The sequence below is a fragment of the Urtica dioica genome, chromosome 8 (assembly GCF_054948205.1).
Source record: "Urtica dioica subsp. dioica isolate 48M chromosome 8, U.dioica_male_clone48M_v1_H2, whole genome shotgun sequence".
In the NCBI taxonomy this organism is placed as follows: domain Eukaryota; kingdom Viridiplantae; phylum Streptophyta; class Magnoliopsida; order Rosales; family Urticaceae; genus Urtica; species Urtica dioica.
In genome coordinates this window covers 44,875,616-44,895,718 of record NC_142763.1, presented here as the reverse complement: position 1 = coordinate 44,895,718, position 20,103 = coordinate 44,875,616, and the positions used below count along the sequence as shown (strand labels likewise).

Genomic DNA, 20,103 nt, shown 5'->3' with positions numbered 1-20,103 from the left:
GGCGTCAAACCTTTTTTGATTAAGAACAAGCCATTGCTTTGTTGTCAATAGTGCCCACAAGAAGAGTAGTAGTGTCTATTTATGTACATTTGATGTCATATAGTCTTACGAAGACTCTTGCTTGTAAATGCTTATTCATTAATAAAAAGTTGAAACGTTCATTCATTCTTTCTTTGTTTGAAGCTTTATGATAAAACCTTAGTCTTTTAGTCCATAAACAAACTAAACAACTTACGGAGAGACAAATGTAGATTTGCATGAACAAACTCTCTGTAGTTTGCTTAAAACGATATATTCGCAATCTAAGGGTCAAAGGACTATTGACCTCAGTATGATTGTTAGAAGAATCTATGATGTCTGGTTATGAGGCATTGAGAGTTGGAGACTCTATAGTTCTTCTAGGTATCTTCCGAAGGTACTGAATTGACCAGTGCACTTCTAGAGACAAGATAAGAACAAACCATTTAACCTCTTATGTCTCGAAGTCACTATGTATGAATTGCATCGTGCTTACCTTAATCCTGAAATGAGACATGTCATTTCACACCTTAGTATTCTCATTTGAGAAAGTCAGAGTTCGGACTCACTATGTGATTCCGAACAGGGCCTATTGGTGAAGTACTAAGTTGTGAGAATGTCATGAGTAACTTTGTGAAGTTCTCATAGATATGGAATTCATGTACAAGATTGCTGAAATGCAATGTATATCACCTCATGCTTTGTTCCTTGGAATGTGAATAAATGAACTGGCCAGTGTCCAAATTGAGTCCTGACTCTTTTGGATGAAACAATGTGACTTGTTAGCTCCTCGTCAATACATTGTTTCTAACTTATTCACAAGCGACAAAGGATATATCTCGAGGACTATCTCGATGGTCAAGATGGCCGAAGGTCAGGACGACAAGGTAGTCGCCACCGCGACGACCAGGACGAAGATCGTCCCGACCCTCAGAGGAAGAGGAGCAAGGGAGGCCGGGCCGAGATCGTCACACGTTGATAGCTTCCGAGCGTTATCAACGTACACCCCTCTGAACAACCCGCAAGAGCGGATCCTAGCTCTGCACCGCGACAAGCTAGGAAGTCCGGCTCCTCTTGCGAAGGATCCCGCAAAGAGGGATCGAAACAAGTTCTGTGAGTACCACCAGGATCACGGGCATCTGACGTCCGAGTGTTATCATCTCAGGCGTCAGATCGAGGCCCTGATTCAAGACGGGAAATTAAAAGAGTATGTCCTGAGAACGGTCGGAACGGCCGCGGTGCACGGAGAGCGCCCACGGCAAGAAAGGAAGGGTCCGGCGACGGCGACCGTCACAGACCAAATGGCGAACCAAGGACCAGGGAACTCACAATTGCACATCGTGGGCTCAATCATGGGCGGCCCGGAGTTCGGAGACTCGAGCACGCAAAGGAAGAAATACGTGCGCGAAGTTTCCCAAGGGAAAATAGCGCACTACATCAACCACACGTACGAGGCTCCTCCTCCAGCCCCGTTCGAGTCCATGTTCTTCACCGGCCAAGAGGCAGCGCGTGTGCTTCACCCGCACAATGACGCGATAGTCGTCTCCGCACCGGTCGCCAACAACCTCGTCCGAAGGATCCTAATCGATAATGGAAGCTCCGCCGACATAATCTTCAAATCGGCGCTAGACAGGATGAAGCTATCTGGAGTGGGACCGACCCCGGTCTCGACTCCGCTCTTCGGCTTCTCCGGGGAGAGGGTCATGACGGAGGGAACCATCGACCTCCCGGTCACCTTCGGAACACCGGGGGGGCTCGAGGTCACTCGCATCGTGTCCTTCCTAGTTGTGGACCAGCCCTCGACATACAACATCATCATCGGCCGCCCGACTCTCAACCGGCTGAAGGCCATAACGTCCACCTATCACCTGATGATGAAGTTCCCGACTGAGAAGGGGATTGCCGTCATGTTGGGAGACCAGTCAATGGCGAGGATGTGCTACATCCAAGGCGTGGACAGAAAGGGGAAGGAAAAGATGGTGAGCGCCATCTTCTAGCTCGGTCAAGCTGCAGAAGCTGGCACTGCGGTGGAAACCCGCTCCCTTTTCTCATCATGTCATTTATTTCCGATTTTAAGACAATTTCAAATTTCAATAAGGCCAATGGCCTGGGAATGTAATTTTTGACTATTTCAACATGGTAATTAGATTACATTTCGCCTCGAAGCCTTTGTCGTGTTGCATTATAATTTCTAGTCTCCTCTACGAGTACACGAGAAACTCGTGGGGCTAACAGGGATCAATGCCCAAAAAAAAAAAAAAAAAAAAAAGCATAACAAAGTCTCAAGGGGCCGATGGTTAGGCCGGAGGCCCCAAAGAGAGACTCTTCCCATGACTCCTCGTGCAGGCTCTACACGAGTCCTCGAGTTGAGTCTGAGTCCACGAGTCGACTGATACTCCTCGTGCCGACTCTTCACATGACTCCTCGTGCAGGCTCTACACGAGTCCTCGAGTTGAGTCTGAGTCCACGAGTCGACTGATACTCCTCGTGCCGACTCTTTACATGACTCCTCGTGCAGGCTCTACACGAGTCCTCGAGTTGAGTTCGAGTCCACGAGTCGACTAATACTCCTTGTGCCGACTCTCCACATAACTCCTCGTGCAGGCTTTACATAAGTCCTCGAGCTAAGTCCCGAATCCACGCTCGCCGCCCAGCTCGTGAGCCGAAAGGCAACAAGTTCCAAATGGGTTTCAAAGGCTCGCGTCCGCCGGACGTACCTGGTCTAGCCAGTGTCCACGGAAAACCCGGTCACACAAACGTGACACCGAGGCCCCACGAGGCCCAAGTCGTGCTAATCGATCACGCCTTCATTGGCAGGTCGAGAAAATAAGACACGCACAATAAAGGCGTGCTAATCGATCGTGCCTTCATTGGTAGGTCGAGAAAATAAGACACGCACAATAAAGTCGTGCTAATCGATCACGCCTTCATTGGTAGGTCGAGAAAATAAGACACGCACAATAAAGTCCGTCTAATCGATCGCGCCTTCATTGGTAGGTCGAGAAAATAAGACACGCACAATAAAGTCGTGCTAATCGATCGCGCCTTCATTGGTAAGTCGAGAAAATAAGACACGCAAAATAAAGTCGTGCTAATCGATCACGCCTTCGTTGGTAGGTCGAGAAAATAAGACACGCACGATAAAGTCGTGCTAATCGATAGCGCCTTCGTTGGTGGGTCGAGAAAATAAGCCACGCACAATAAAGTCGCGCTAATCGATCACGCCTTCATTGGTAGGTCGAGAAAATGGGCCACGCACAATAAAGTCGTGCTAATCGATCACGCCTTCATTGGTGGGTCGAGAAAATAAGCCGCGCACAATAAACTGTGCAAATCGATCGCGCCTTTATTTGGTAGGTCGAGAAAGTAAGCCACGCACGATCGACTCAGAACAATAAGTCATCCCTTGCGACGCACAAAGGCCGTCCCTCGTGACGCACAATAAGCCGTCCCTCGTGACGCACAAAGGCCGTCCCTCGCAACGCACAAGGCCGTCCCTCGTGACGCGCATTAAGCCGTCCCTCGTGACGCACAATAAGCCGTCCCTCGCAATGCGCAAGGGATCGTCCCTCGTGACGCACAATAAGCCGTCCCTCGTGACGCACAATAAGCCGTCCCTCGCAACGCGGAGGATCGTCCCTCGTGACGCACCAAAACCACCTCTCGCGATGCGTTGAAAACCTTTCTGCGGGGCACTCGCGAACTCGAGAGGGTTCGTCTGAAGTCCGCGCGTCAACATGATTCTTGAGTTTCCACTCGACCCACGCTCGACCGGAAACTCGGGGGGCTAATGTTGTCGGCCCGTCAACGATCGACAGGGGCAAAATCACAATGCCGCCTCTCGGCCGACCAAGTTCCATCCGGCAAGCTCCCGGCCGGCAGCCTCCCGGCCGGCAGCCTCCCGGCCGGCAGAAGGGCTGGCCTTTGCCTTGCCTCAGCCAACAGCCGGCCCAAGGTTTGCCTCGGCCAACAGCCGGCCCAAGGCTTGCCTCGACCATTGGCTGGCCCAAGGCTTGCCTCGGCCATTGGCCGGCTCAAGGCTTGCCTTGGCCATTGGCCGGCTCAGGGCTTGCCTCGGCCATTGGCAAGCTCTAAGGTTTGCCTCGGCCATTGGCCGGCCCAAGGCTTGCCTCGGCCATTGGCCGGCCCTAAGGCTTGCCTCGGCCAATGGCCGGCCCAAGGCTTGCCTCGGCCATTGGCCGGCCCAAGGCTTGCCTCGGCCATTGGCCGGCTCAAGGCTTCCCTCGGCCAGTGGCCGGCCCAAGGCTTGCCTCGGCCATTGGCCGACTCAAGGCTTGCCTCGGCCATTGGCTGGCCCAAGGCTTGCCTCGGCCAATGGCCGGCTCTAGAGCCTTGCCTCGACCAATGGCCGGCCAAAGGCTTGCCTCGGCCATTGGCCGGCCTAAGGCTTGCCTCGGCCATTAGCCGGCTCAAGGCTTGCCTTGGCCATTGGCCGGCCCAAGGCTTGCCTCGGCCAATGGCCGGCTCTAAAGCCTTCCCTCGGCCATTGGCCGGCTCTAGAGCCTTCCCTCGGCCAATGGCCGGCTCTAGAGCCGTCCCTCGGCCAATGGCCGGCTCTAGAGCCTTCCCTCGGCCATTGGCCGACCCAAACTTGCTCACTCGGCCAAGGGGTCTTCAAACCACCCCTTGGCTGCCTATAAATACAGGGGCCGCTCCCCTAGTCCAGGTAATCCATTCTTGGGTGCTGAAACGTTGTCGAACTCGCACCTCGCTCGTTTCTCTCAAGTCTCGGCCTCTAAACACCTATAAAACCTCTATACTCCACCTCAATCCCGCTAATGTTGAGCGTCGGAGAGGTAAACAGGGGCACCCCCCTGTTTCCCCTTTGTAGTTCACAATCCCTTTCTTGCTTTTCAGGTATCGAGACGAGGTGAGCTTCACCCACAGCTAAGGGACGACTTGGGATACCAAGTCCGACACGCTCGAGCCGGAGTGAGACCACTTGGTCCGGCCTTGGGTCTAACCACTCTGGGCTCCTAAATAGTTGTCCGAAAAACAGCGAAAACAATTCTCATTTGAGAAAGTCAAAGTTCGGACTCACTATGTGATTCCAAACAGGGCCTATTGGTGAAGTACTAAGTTGTGAGTATGTCATGAGTAACTTTGTGAAGTTCTCATAGATATGGAATTCATGTACAAGATTGCTGAAATGCAATGTATGTCACCTCATGCTTTGTTCCTTGGAGTGTGAATAAATGAACTGGCCAGTGTCCAAATTGAGTCCTGACTCTTTTGGATGAAACAATGTGACTTGTAAGCTCCTCGTCAATACATTGTTTCTAACTTATTCACAAGCGACAAAGGAGTTGAGGAAATAACAGCTAGAAGGGTAAAATGGTAATTTAGTAAATCCCGACTAGCTGATGACATTCATGAAGGGTAAACATGGATAATATTCAGTGGATCCGCTCATCATAATTAGGTTGAATTCTTGAGTAGAAAATAAATTCATTTGAACCGAGAGATTTTCAGTGTCAACTCTTTAGTGGAGTCAGTTGGCATTAAGCTAAACTTGGAAAAGGTTTGGGAACTTTTGAGTCCAAGTGTTTAGCTCAGGCATTAAGCTAAACTTGGAAAAGGTTTTTGGACATGTCATGAAATGAATGTCAATAATTTTTTTGACAATGTCATATGATGACATATTATATCACACGGCCATAACATGTTTATTGGGCCTTGTGAATTAATTTCATTTCATAGAATTTTACTTGAAAATTCTTAATGGGCTTTTCTTATGTTGTCATGAAGAATTAAAGAAAAACCTAGAAAGCCTTTTTAGAAGGCTTTTGGCCGTCCAACCCAAGTGAATGGGAGACCAAATTTCGTGCAGCCCTTAGTGTGAAAGAGAGATTATTTTGTGCATTAATGTATTTAGATACTTGCCAAAAGAAAAAGAGGAAACAAATTTCCTCTAAGAGGAATCAAGATGGGCGCCCAAGTAGAGTCAAAAGAAGAAACAAATATAAGGATATCTTGGATCCTCTTTGGCCGTGTGAAATAAGGAGAAGAAAAGGAAATTGGCTCATGAATATGTGATATTCTATAGAAGAGGAAACTACCTTATTGAAGGTGAGACCTCTCCTATAAATAGGAGCCTTATTCTTCACATTTCATTCATTCCATGTTTTAGAGATTGAGAGCTTCTCTCTCTAGCTTGGCCGCCCCTCTCCTATCTCTCTCTATTCAATTTCGATTTTTGTTTTGGCACCTAGGTCCTCATTTGACCTAGAGTTTAGCTCTGCGACTTCAAGACTCGTTCTTAAGTCGTAGTGTTTAAAAGTGTCCACTCACTGATTCCTTTATTTCGAGTGATTTAGTGATAGAAACTTTCGTGGTTGCTCGAGGTGCCGAGGAAAGAAAGAGAGACGTGCTGCGAGGGGAGACGAGCGTTGCAAACTTTCCAAAAGCTTCTTCAAGGTTCAAGCTTCAAGAAAGGTTAGTAAACTTCTATACTCATAATAGTTTTTAATTACATGTACTTGCTCTTTTGTCTAGGTTAGTAAAAAACTGTTTTTACTTGTAATAGAAAATTTTTAAAATTCCGCCGCTTACCGAAGCGTTAATTATTTTCTTAAACCCTAGATCGATTCCAACAAATGGTATCAGAACTATGGTCAAAGATATGCATGTACATGTTTTTAAAATTATGAGCTTGAAAATCGTTTTCCAAAGTTTACTAATTTTGTGACAAGTTAGAATTGTTATCTTAGATTTTTTTTAATTTATTGCTCTTGTCTTTAAATTGAAAAGCATGTTGATTTTCTATGATTTTGGGATGTTTTTAAAACACATTAGAATCAGTTCTATAAGTTTTTAATTTTTTATATTGAAAAACGTGTTTTAAAGGTTTGAGAAATTTCGAGTAAAATTTTGTGACTAGTTTTGTTATCTTGCTAGTTTCTTATTTTTACTTGAATCGTTTTATGCTTGTTGTTATTTCTTTTATGCCTTGTTATTACCTTGCTAATAAAACACAAATAAAAGCTTTAACAAACTTCATAAAACGTTCCGTTACACTCGATTCTATTTCTTAAATGAGAGTACTCAAGGGCGCTTTGCTCTGATCATTGCTCAATGAGCTACGTCCGAGAGTGAGACGATGATGGCAAGGCCTCCCCTTGGGGGATTGTTTTTCAAAGTTGACCTTTTGGACTAAGTGGTTGGTTGCACACTTAGGCTTAATCCCTAGTAATCCTCCCTCGAGGCCCTGCGAAAGGATGTGAGTGATCAAACCAATTTACAAGGTGGCTAGTCAAAATAGATGTATTGACATCTTGGCTTAGCATTAATGATGTGTCATTTACTTATAAAAGGAGATTTTTTGCGGCCTTCTCTTGAGGGAGTAAATTATCGTTTGGTTTATAACACCTTTGGATTTTATAAAAGTCTTAATAAAACTTAATTCCTAAACCAAAGACTAATCATAAACTTGTTTCAACTTATATAGGCAATATGTCTCTCAACCATCTCTCTATCTTTCTTTCCTCGATCAAACTCGAAAACGAAAACTACGTAGATTCGAAACGTAACCTCGACATAAAACTTACCGTTAACAAGCACAAATGGGTACTCACCACCCCGTGTCCTCCTCTGACGAATGATGATTCAACCCAAGAGGACAATGACGCCTTAGCGGCCAGGCTTCGATCCGATGAGATTGTGAGGTGCTATATCTTGGCATCTATGAACAATATGCTGAAAGAGCAACATCGTGACATCGAGACTGCCGCTAACATGCTCTACAATCTCCTTGAGTTGTTTGGAGGGCAAAGGCGTCAAACAAGGCTACAAGCAGTCCGACAGTTTATGAACTGTCATATGCAGGCTAGGACTCCTGTTGGAGACTTCATGATACTGATCATTAGTTTTCTGAATAAAATGGAAATCCTAGGATCTGAGATTGATGGGAAGAATATCATAGATATGATCTTAGAAACTCTCCCCGCATCTCTTGATACCTCCAAGATGAACTACTTCATAAACAAGCTAGAGCACACTGTTACCAAGCTTATGAAGGGACTTCACACTGCTGTAGGTCTCACTAAGAGAAAGAGGAATCAAGGAGAGGTACATGCTACTGAGCAAAAAGCCTCCGCCTCTGGAACTAAGAACAGTCCTTACAAAGCCGATAAAAAGAACTGTCCTGCCTATCTCAAAGCAAAGGAACATAGTATTGTACTAGTTATTGAAGCATGCTTAGTAGCTGATAATGTATCAACGTGGATTCTTGACTCCGCTGCTACTAACCATATTTGTTGTTCCTTGAATGGTTTCAAGAAAACCAAAAGCTTAGAGGAAGGCGAGTTCTGTTTCAAATGGGGTGATGGGAGCCTGGTGTCCGCGAAGGCTGTGGGATCCGTGACGCTGTCTTTTGAAGACCGCACTTTAAACTTGAATAATGTTTATTTTGTTCCTACCTTAGGGAAGAACTTAATATCCGTTGCTCGTCTTCGTGGGCAAGATTATTGTTTAAAGTTCATTAAGAATGGAATTCGTATTTCGTTTCCTGATAATTCTTTTGTCACTGATGCATGTATGAAGAATGCTCTTTTCTACATCTATCCCACTAAACCTTCTCTTTTAGACACCGAAATAGATAATGATCTAATTAGGGAGCCAAAGAGGATCAAACTTTCTGAATCCTCCGATCTAAAAAAATCAACACACCTATGGCACTTAAGACTTGGTCATATCAGTCTAGAAAGGATTAAGAGACTTGTGAGGGATGGTCCACTCCAAGCCTCTGCAATAGGTTCACTACCTACTTGTGAATCCTGCATAGAAGGAAAAATGACTAAGCGACCTTTCTCTGATAAGGGTCGAAGAGCCACTGAGTTGCTGGAACTAGTACATTATGATGTATGTGGTCCGCTCAACCAACAGGCACGTGGAGGATACGAATACTTCGTTACCTTCACCGATGATTACTCACGATATGGGTTTGTCTATTTGCTCAAACACAAATCCGAGACCTTTAACGTATTTAAGGTCTTTAGGGCTTTAGTGGAAAAGCAAACTGGCAAAGTGATCAAAACCCTTCGATCTGATTGAGGTGGTGAGTATATGTCTGGAGAGTTCGATGACTTTCTTAAAGAAGAGGGTATCGCTTCTCAGCTTACCGCACCTGTCACACCTCAACAAAACGGAGTGTCAGAGAAAAGAAACCGAACTCTTATGGAGATGGTTAGATCAATGATGATTTACTCATCACTCCCGCTTTCCTTTTGGGGATATGCCCTTGAAACAGCCGCCTATATTATGAACCAAGTTCCGTCCAAAACGGTTCCTGGTACTCCTTATGAACGATGGACTGGCCGTAAAGTGAATCTTGGCCGCATCCGAATTTAGGGCTGCCTTGCACACATGCTGAGGCAAAAGACTAGCAAGTTGGCTAGTAGGTCAGAATTGTGCCTGTTTGTGGGATATCCAAAGGAAACCAAAGGTTTTACTTTCTATAGTCCCGAGGACGATAAGACTTTCGTTAGCACGAATGCTCGTTTCCTTGAGGAGGACTTTGTGAAAGATGCAAAACCTAGAAGCAAAATTGTGCTTGACGAAAAGTTGGGTGAGGAAGCTTCTACCTCATCTGTAAGAACTGTTCTTACCCCAACTGAAACACAACCTAACTCATCAGAATCTCGGCAAGTAGTACTTCGACGTAGTGAGAGGGCTACTCAAAAGCCTGAGAGGTACATGTCTTATGGAGACTCTCTTGTAGCCGTCTCTGACATGGATGATCCTGTTTCCTATAGCCAAGCGATGGCTTGTTCTGAATCAAACCTTTGGCTTGATGCCATGAAAGTTGAAATGCACTCGATGTATGTCAACAATGTCTGGAAACTTGTAGACCTTCCTGAAGGGATTAAACCCATAGGGTGTAAGTGGATATACAAGAAGAAAAGGGGTCCTGATGGGAACATCGAGACGTTCAAAGCACGACTTGTGGCGAAGGGTTATACCCAACAAGAAGGGATTGACTATGAAGAAACCTTCTCGCCAGTCGCGATGCTTAAATCCATCCGCATACTCCTATCCATAGCTGCAGCTCTCGACTATGAGATCTGGCAAATGGATGTCAAGACAGCCTTTCTGAATGGCAATCTTGACGAGCGCATCTACATGGCTCAACCAGACGGTTTCGTGGAAGAAGGTCAAGATACCAAGGTTTGTGAGTTGCTTAAGTCCATTTATGGATTAAAGCAAGCATCTAGGTCATGGAATATTAGATTCGATGAAACTGTAAAGAGCTTTGGCTTTGAACAGTCAATAGATGAGCCTTGTGTTTACAAGTTAATACACGAAGGTAAAGTTGTGTTTCTGGTACTATATGTGATATGATCCTTACCAACAAATGTGATAAGACCCAATAACAATGATTGGAAAAAGACCCCAAGATCTGCAAAGGACTAGAATGTTGAGACTTGACCCAATATCTAGAGAGATAAGAACCAAGCCTACAATATATATGATGCCACACCAAGATACTCAAGATGATCACTTAAGAATCAAGATGATAAGTCAAGTTGCTGAACGCCACAAGAAAACTTGATAAGTTCAAAAAGTCTTTTCAAGAACAAGAAAGACACAAACTCACATATATTTCATTCAAAGGGGAATTGTCCCTGATTACATTCTCCTAAACACTTATTTATAGCCTTGGAGAGGCTTTACAATCAGCCAAAAACGTTTTGCTCCAACAGCTCTAAAAACAACATTTAAGACACTAGCAATAAAAGCTGAAATCTGAATGCAAATAACTCTCAGCCCTTATAACATTGAAACTGAAAGTTTTTTGACATAAAAACACACAAAACAACACACTAAATGGGTATAAACACCCCAAATTCGTCCAACTATTCTGAGTGGTTACAAAAGTAACTCCCAAAAGAGTGAACAGCCTTATTTATTGTTAGAAATGTGGATCCAATGCCTAAAAACGACCTAGACATTCTGATTACTCTTGTAGAACCTTAATCATTGTAATTAGGCTCTCTTGCTTTAGATTTGCCTCAACTTTGGGCCCAAATGAACTAACTTGTTGAATCAGCCCATTTAGAGCCTCTTTGAATTGTTTGGCCTTAAACCTTGTGAGAGGCCCACTAGGCAAACTTAATGGACCACTTGAAAGTTTTCTTTTAGTCATCTCAGGTCCACTTGTATCCATTTGAGCTCCTTGATCACTTGCATCCACTTTAGCTCCTCGATTCTCATCATTCTCCCCCTCTTGAAAGCGATTTGTCCTCAAATCATCACCTACATCAAAATATGATAGATCAGAAACATTAAAGCTTGCACTAACATTATACTCACCAGGTAAGTCAAGCTTGTAGGCATTGTCATTGATGCGCTCCAGAACCTGGAATGGTCCGTCACCCCTTGAAAATTTGGAACGCCTTTGCTCAGGGAATCGCTCCTTTCTCATGTGCAACCAAACCCAATCCCCTGGCTCAAAAATCACTTTCTTGCGGCTCTTGTTGGCATTCTTTCCGTATTTCTCAGTCCATCGCTCTATGTTTTGCCTTGTCTTCTCATGAATCTGTTTCACAAGATCTGCCTTCTTTTTCCCATCCAAGTTAACTTGCTCACCAATAGGTAAAGGAATCAAATCCAAAGGTGTTATTGGATTAAAACCATAAACAATTTCAAAAGGAGAGAACTTAGTTGCAGAGTGAACACTACGATTATATGCAAATTCAACATGTGGCAAACAATCTTCCCAAGCTTTCAGGTTCTTTTGAATGATAGCACGCAACAAAGTGGATAATGATCTATTTACCACTTCAGTTTGCCCATCGGTTTGTGGATGACAAGTAGTAGAAAACAATAGTTTTGTTCCCAGCTTTCCCCACAACGTTTTCCAAAAATAGCTCAAGAATTTCGCATCTCTATCTGAAACAATTGTGCGAGGCATGCCATGCAACCTAACAATCTCTTTGAAAAACAGGTCAGCAATGTTTGATGCGTTATCAGTTTTGTGACATGCAATAAAATGTGCCATTTTAGAAAATCGATCAACGACCACAAAAACAGAATCTCTCCCCCTCTTAGTCCTTGGTAATCCCAAAACGAAGTCCATTGAAATATCAACCCAAGGTGCACTAGGAATCGGAAGTGGTGTATACAAACCATGTGGTTGTTGTTTAGACTTGGCCTGTTTACAAGTTATGCACCGCTCACAAATCTTTTCAACATCTCGTTTCATATGGGGCCAATATAAATGTTCATGCAACACACCCAATGTCTTAGCTACCCCAAAATGACCCATCAAACCACCAGAATGTGCTTCTCTAACAAGTAGTTCACGTAATGAAGAATGAGGAATGCATAATTTATTTTCACAAAATAGAAAACCATCATGAATAAAAAATTTGCCATTCGCCCCATTAGAACAACATTCAAAAGCTGCCCCAAAATCAGAATCAGCTGCATACAATTCCTTAATGTACTCAAATCCAAGCAACTTAGAATCTAGAGTAGAGAGTAGAACGTACCTGCGAGATAATGCATCTGCCACAACATTCTCCTTACCCTGCTTATATTTGATCACATATGGAAATGTTTCAATGAACTCCACCCATTTCGCATGTCGTCTATTCAATTTGTGTTGGCCCTTCAAATGCTTCAACGACTCATGATCTACGTATCACAAATTCTTTAGGCCAAAGATAGTGCTGCCAATTTTCCAAAGTCCTCACCAATGCATATAATTCCTTATCATAAGTAGGATAGTTCAGGGCTGCCCCACTCAACTTTTCACTAAAATACGCAATTGGTCTTCCTTCTTGCATCAAAACTCCACCAATTCCTAAACCTGAAGCATCACACTCAATTTCAAACGTTTTAGTGAAGTTTGGCAAAATAAGCAAAGGAGCATTAGTTAATTTTTTCTTGATCAGTCTGAATGCCTTTTCTTGCTCAGCTCCCCATTTAAATGGGATGTTCTTCTTGATGACTTCGGTTAGCGGCGCTGCAAGGCTACTAAAGTCTCGAACAAATCGTCGATAAAAACTAGCCAAACCATGAAAACTTCTTACCTGACTTACCGAAGTAGGCGTTGGCCAATCGTGAATTGCCTTCACCTTTTCCTCATCAACTTCAATCCCTTTAGCACTTACAACAAAACCAAGAAACACAAGCTTATCCGTGCAAAATGTACATTTCTTAAGATTTCCAAATAAGCTTTCTTTCCTCAAAACTTCTAAAACCAATTTTAGATGTGCAACAGGATCCTCAAGGTTTTTGCTATAAATCAGAATATCATCAAAGTAGACAACAACAAAATGTCCAAGGAAAGCACGTAAAACATGGTTCATAAGTCTCATGAATGTACTCGGGGCATTGGTTAACCCAAAAGGCATAACTAACCATTCATACAATCCATATTTTGTCTTAAATGCAGTTTTCCACTCATCTCCTTCTTTCATTCTAATCTGATGATATCCACTCTTAAGATCAATTTTAGAAAACACACACGATCCATGCAATTCATCCAGCATATCATCTAAACGAGGAATAGGATGTCGATACTTTACAGTGATGTTGTTGATGGCTCGACAATCAACACACATTCTCCATGTCCCATCCTTCTTCGGCACTAGAATCACCGGAACAGCACACGGACTCATGCTTTCTCTCACATGTCCCTTCTCCATTAGCTCGCTGACTTGCCGCTCAAGTTCCTTAGTCTCCTCCGGATTACTTCTATAGGCTGGTCGATTTGGGATTGTGGAGCCAGGAACAAAGTCGATTTGATGTTCGATCCCTCGAATAGGAGGTAAACCAGGAGGTACCTCTTCCGGAAACACATCTACAAATTCCTGCAAAAGAGAGAAAACGTTGCTCGGCAAAGATCCGGCAAGATCATCAGTACATAAAAAGGCCTCCTTGTACATGAGTACTATAAGGGGCTGATGGGTGAATAATGCCCTCTTGATCTCACTTTTTTTTGCCATGAGACTAACTTTTTCACTCATGTTTCTCTCTTTCTTTTCAAATTCCTTTTTTTCATCTTTTTCTCTTTCTTTTTCTCTTTCTTTTTCTTTTTCTCTTTCTCTTTCTTTTTCTTTTTCTTTTTCTTTTTCTTTTTCTCTTTTTGTTTGTAATTTCAATTGATCAGCAAGAACTTGATTGGGACCACACTTTACCCTACCACACTTTCAATTCAGCATAAACCACAAGATATTTATCAGTAAAGAACAAAAACAATAATATATCTATAACAGTCAATAAAAAATAAACATTCCTACTCTACCGATCAATTTTAACATTAACCAATTACCATCTATCACTAAAGCAATCAATAAAAATGACACCAAAATCACAAACGCAACAAAAAAGATTGAAAACAATTTTTTATACCTATTCAATCGCTCAATTATTAAATGATGTCCACAAGAACATTGAAAAAAATACCTGGATTAATTAGAAGCTTGGCTGCGGTCGAAGTGGCTGAGTCGAAGTGGCTGGAGTAGTACTAAGGTCTCGGCTGGGTCAAAGTGGCTGCAGTGATAGAAAAAAAAAATCTAACCGTAGTCTTGGACTAACTAAGACAACGTCAATTCCAAGCACGCACGAGACCAAAGACTAGAATTAATTAGGTCGAAAACTAAAAAAAAATCAAAATTTTGAATTGGGATAAAAAAAAAACGCCTAAAAATAGTATAGAAATTCATACTATTAATGAGGTCTCACATCTGCTTTCCTGACCGAGAAGAATAAATTAAATACGGCGGCGTGAGCGTGGGTTTGATGATCAGCCGTCTGAAAATTAGAGAACATGAAATGGCGAACGAGTGAGTATGTTGGAAATAATAAATCACCCCGAACCAATTCTGCCACAACCATTAATAATCAATGATTAGAACTCGCTCACCCAAACAAATACACACACCTACGTGAAAACCATTCACTGTTCTGCAAATGCTCAAGTTTTTTTTTCCTTCAACTATCTGTTTGACGAAGGTATAATGAGGCTGGAAAAAAATTTTTGCAGGAAAAAATAATGGCCCAAGAATCTCTACCTTGCTTACCGGTGAATTGGCTAAGGTTTTTTCTGTTCCTTGTTCGTGTAAACAGATTGAAGTTTTGGAGGTGGACGTGAGCGATATGGAGAGGCCGGCTGCAGATTTAATTAAAGAAGAAAGAAGATATTTATACAGCGGTTAGCGGCTTTAAAGAAGAAAAGATATTTTTAAGCAGTTATAACTTAGTCCCGAAAACCAGGAAATCTCTATAGCGTCACTCATAAAATAGGTAATGCCACATCTTTTACTTATTTGCATCACTTTTAAATTGAATGATGCCCCGTGCCATACCAATTTTTGACAAAAAAAAAGAAGTAATGAAAAAAAAATCGAGATTTCAAAATTGGTATAAAAATCATCCTATTGACTCGCAAGTTTTGGTAATTCCATGCTATTCTCTGTGATTCAGGGTGTAGAGAAATAGAGTGGTTCTGATTGAAAGTGAAGTAAATTGGAAGTAAAAAAAAAAAAAGAAGAGAAGAGGAGAGAAAATGGAAATTAATGGTATGTTTACAGGGCTTGGAAACGGAGCAATAAGGGAAAGTAATTAATGCAGACATTTCAGACGAGCTTTGTTCAAGTGCAGGACAGTCTTGACCAGAACAGGGCCGGGCTTCTGATCAACGAGATCAACCAGAACCAGAGTCGAAAATCCCGACAACCTGAGCCGCAATGTGGGTCTCATCCGAGAGCTCAACAACAACATCAGGAGAGTCGTGGATCTCTACGCATCTCTCGACCTTGTTGGCCAAGTCCGTCGAAGCCTCATCCGAAGGGGAGTCGGGCGGGACCTTCAGATCCGAAGGGAAATCTAATTGGCCGACCCTAATTTTGTTCTGAGCAAATTTCCCGTTTTCGTACGGCCTGGGTTTTGAAGAAGCGGCCATCGATCTGCTCCAGCTGACTCTTTTGTGCTTTTTTATTTTTTTGAAGGAATTTCTTTTGAGCAGAATAAAAGAGCTAGAGTAATATTATTATATGCATCAAACAGTACACGAGTGGATTTGATGAAGACTCACAGATGTTTTCCCGACCGAGAAGAAGAAAATACGGCGGCTTGAGTGTGACGACGACGGAGAGAAAAATCGGAGAAGAATGAACGGCGGCGGCGTGAATGAACTGGAGGCGACCAAGAAGTTGCGCGATCGAGACGACCAAGACGACGTCGACGTACGGCCTGGTGGGTTTTGAAGAAGCGCGGCTCGATTTGCTCAGGTTTCTTTTGTGTTTTTTTAAGGAGTTTTCTTTGAAGCGCGGCCTGGTGAGAATTCAGTAGGATATATAAGAGTAATATTATAATATATAATATGCATCCTGCAGGTCTTCAAATTAAATATAGCCAATTAGTGAGACTTTTCAACATATATATATGTACGTGCAGTGTGGCTGCGATCTGTAGGTACGTGCTAATATAAGAGTAATATTATAATATATAATATGCATCCTGCAGGACTTCAAATTAAATATAGCCAAGTAGTGAGGTTTCAACATATATATCTGTACGTGCAGTGTGGCTGCGATCTGTACGTACGTGCTAATATATATTATTATATATAAAATTTCTCAAAAGCATCACACATCTTTTACTTATTGCATCACTTACAAATACAAGTGATGTTATTTACTTATTGCATCCCTTACAAAATAGGTGATGCACACCAACTTATTGCATCACTTATAAATTGAATGATGCCCCACCACATGTCGTCATCAGAATCATCCTCATCTATCATATAGCGTTAAATATTATAAGAGCGACGCAAAATCCCATTTTGGCGGGATAAAAAAATGTGGCGTCGGTTGTGCACATAGTGACGCCGAGATTCGTACACGTGGCACATTCCTAAAGATGCCATGTCAATTTTAAACGCAAAAAAAAAGTAAAGCGTCGCTCTAATGTGCCAGTGACGTTATATGGGTGACTTCGAAGCCCATTTTTGTACTAGTGGAATCAGGGAGGCAAAGGCCTTACGGAGGGATCGAGGAGTCATACTCTCCCTTCGCCGCTCAAATCCTCGCGCAGCCTTGCGTGGGGAACTTCAAACTACCGTCCATCCCTCCCTACGACAGACGGACGGACCCAAACTTCCACATCCAACACTACGAGACGTGGATGACGATGCAAGGACAGACGGACGCCACCCTCTGTCAAGCCTTCAGCCTAACCCTTACGGGGTCGGGCTTTGTGTGGTTCCGAAGTCTGAGACCGGGAAGTATCTCATCCTTCCGGGCCTTGCGGGAGGCTTTCCTTGCACGATTCGCCACTCTCGTGGCGCAAAAGAAATCAAAGACCCATCTCCTCTCCATCCGGCAAGGGAGAGACAAGACGTTGAGACAATACCTCGCTCACTTCACCGAGGAATCTCACAAGGTTCAAGGGTTCGACGACAAGGACTCCATCACGGTAATCACCGAGGGAGTTCGCACGAGCGACTTCCTCAAGTCTATGTCGGAAAATTCCCGCGGGACATGGCGGAGCTAATGTCTAGAGCCCGCACGTATATGGGAATCGAGGACTATCTCGATGGCCGAGACGGCAGGAAGTTAGGGGGCAGGGTAGTCGCCGCCGCGACGGCCAAGATTGAGATCGCCCCGACCCTCGAAAGAGGAGGAACAAGGGAGGCCATGCCCCTAACGGTCGCTCCCACCCCGGACCGAGACTATCGCATGTCGATAGCTTCCGAAAGTTCTCGACATTCACCCCCCTGAATACTCCACAAGAGCGGATCCTGGCTCTGCACCGTGACAAGCTAGGAATTCCAACTCCTCTCACGAAGGATCCCGCAAAAAGGGATCGAAGCAAATTCTGTGAATACCACCAACATCATGGGCATTTGACGTCCGAATGTTACCAACTCAAGCGTCAAATCGAGGCCCTGATACAAGATGGGAAATTGAAAGAATATGTCCTGAGAACGATCGGGACGGCCGCGGCACACGGAGAACGCCCGCGGCAAGAAAGGAAGGGTCCGGCGACGGTGACCGTCACGGATCGAGCGGCAATCGAAGAGTCGGAGAGCTCGCAACTGCACATTGTGGGCTCGATCATGGGCGGCCCAGAGGTTAGAGACTCGGCCACGCAAAGGAAGAAGTATGTGCGTGAAGTTTCCCAAGGGAAAATAGCGCACTACATCAACCACACGTACGAGGCTCCTCCTCCGACCCCATTCGAGTCCATGTTTTTTACTGGCCAAGAGGCGGCGCGAGTCCTCCACCCACACAACGACGCGATAGTCGTCTCGGCCCCGGTTGCCAACAACCTAGTCCGAAGAATCTTGATCGACAATGGAAGCTCCACCGATATAATCTTCAAGTCGGCGCTGGACAGGATGAAGCTATCCGGAATGAGACCGACCCCGATCTCGACTCCACTCTTCGGCTTCTCCGTGGAGAGGGTCATGACAGAGGGAACCATCGACCTCCCGGTAACCTTCGGGACACCGGGGGGGCTCGAGGTCACCCACATCGTGTCGTTCCTGGTCGTGGACCAGCCCTCAGCTTACAACATCATAATCGGCCGCCCGACCCTCAACCGATTGAAGGCCATCACGTCCACTTACCACCTGATGATGAAATTCCCGACTGATAAGGGAGTAGCCATGATGTTGGGAGACCAATCAATGGCAAGAATGTGCTACATCCAGGGCGTGGACGGGAAAGAAAAGGGAAAGATGGTGAGCACTGTCTTCCAGCTCGGGGGCAAGCTCCCATGCAAGATAAAGGAAGGAGGCACCTTCGGAGAGCTGGACCAAAGGGACGATGTCGAGCGTCGAAAGGTGGAGACACCAGACGATCTCGTTCCCGTCGTGTTGGACGATGCCAAGCCTGACCAAGTAGTCAAGGTAGGCGCCCAACTCCCATCCGATGTCCGAACACAACTCGCCGCCTTCCTCCGCGAGTTCCAAGATGTCTTTGCGTGGACACATGCCGACATGCCAGGGATCGACCCCGAGATAATGGCTCACCGTCTCAACGACGACAAGAGAGTGGCCGAGCACGTTCAACCGCAGCGGGCGTTCAACGGAGAGAGGTACCAAGCCATTTGTGAAGAGGTTGACAAACTTCTCGCCGCCGACTTCATCAGGGAGGCGGAGCACCCCAAGTGGGTGTCCAATGTGGTGATGGTCAAGAAGCCAAACGGTAAGTGGCGGATCTGTATCGACTACAAAGATCTCAACAAAGCCTGCCCGAAAGACAGCTTCCCTCTCCCGAGGATCGAGCATCTTGTGGACGCCACGGCAGGCCACGAGTTGTTGAGCTTCATGGACGCCTACTCGGGCTACAATAAGATCCGCATGCACGAGCCGGATCAGATCAAGACCACCTTTGTTACGAACCGCGGGCTCTACTGCTACAAGGTCATGCCCTTTGGCCTAAAAAACGCGGGAGCTACGTATCAAAGGTTGGTGAACCGAATGTTCGCCAATCAAATTGGCAAAACTATGGAGGTCTACGTGGACGATATGCTCGTCAAAAGCCTCAAGGCCCACGACCACGTTCGAAACCTTAGAGAGATGTTCACGATCCTACGACGCTACAAGATGAAGCTCAACCCCAACAAGTGCGCCTTTGGGGTTGAGTCCGGGAAATTCTTGGGCTACATGGTTAGCCACCGCGGGATCGAGGCTAACCCTGAGAAGATTAGGGCGATCTTAGAGATGAGGTCGCCGCAAAAAGTGAAAGAAGTTCAGAGTTTGACGGGAAGGATCGCCGCTCTGACGCGATTCGTTTCCAAGGCCACCGATAGTTGCCAACCGTTTTTCAAAGCACTGAAGAAGACCGATGGGTTTGTATGGATGCAGGAGTGCGAGGAAGCGTTCCGCGAAATGAAAGCCTATTTCACCTCCCCCCCGTTCCTCGTGAAGCCAAAGGATGGCGAAACCTTATACATTTACCTCGCGGTTTCAGATAGGGCCGTGAGCGCGATTCTCATACGCGAAGAAGACAAGGTGCAATGGCCGATTTACTACGTCAGCAAAGCGCTACTCGACGCCGAGACCCGATACCCAGAGATCGAGAGATTGTCCCTCGCCCTTGTCAT

The 20,103-nt window shown here is 44.9% G+C and overlaps 1 pseudogene; it reads left to right on the top strand.

Moving 5' to 3' along the window:
• Positions 1 to 15,553: 15,553 nt before the first annotated feature.
• LOC149389941 (protein ELF4-LIKE 4 pseudogene) lies at positions 15,554 to 15,902 on the top strand (annotated as a pseudogene).
• The last annotated feature ends 4,201 nt before the right edge of the window (positions 15,903 to 20,103 follow it).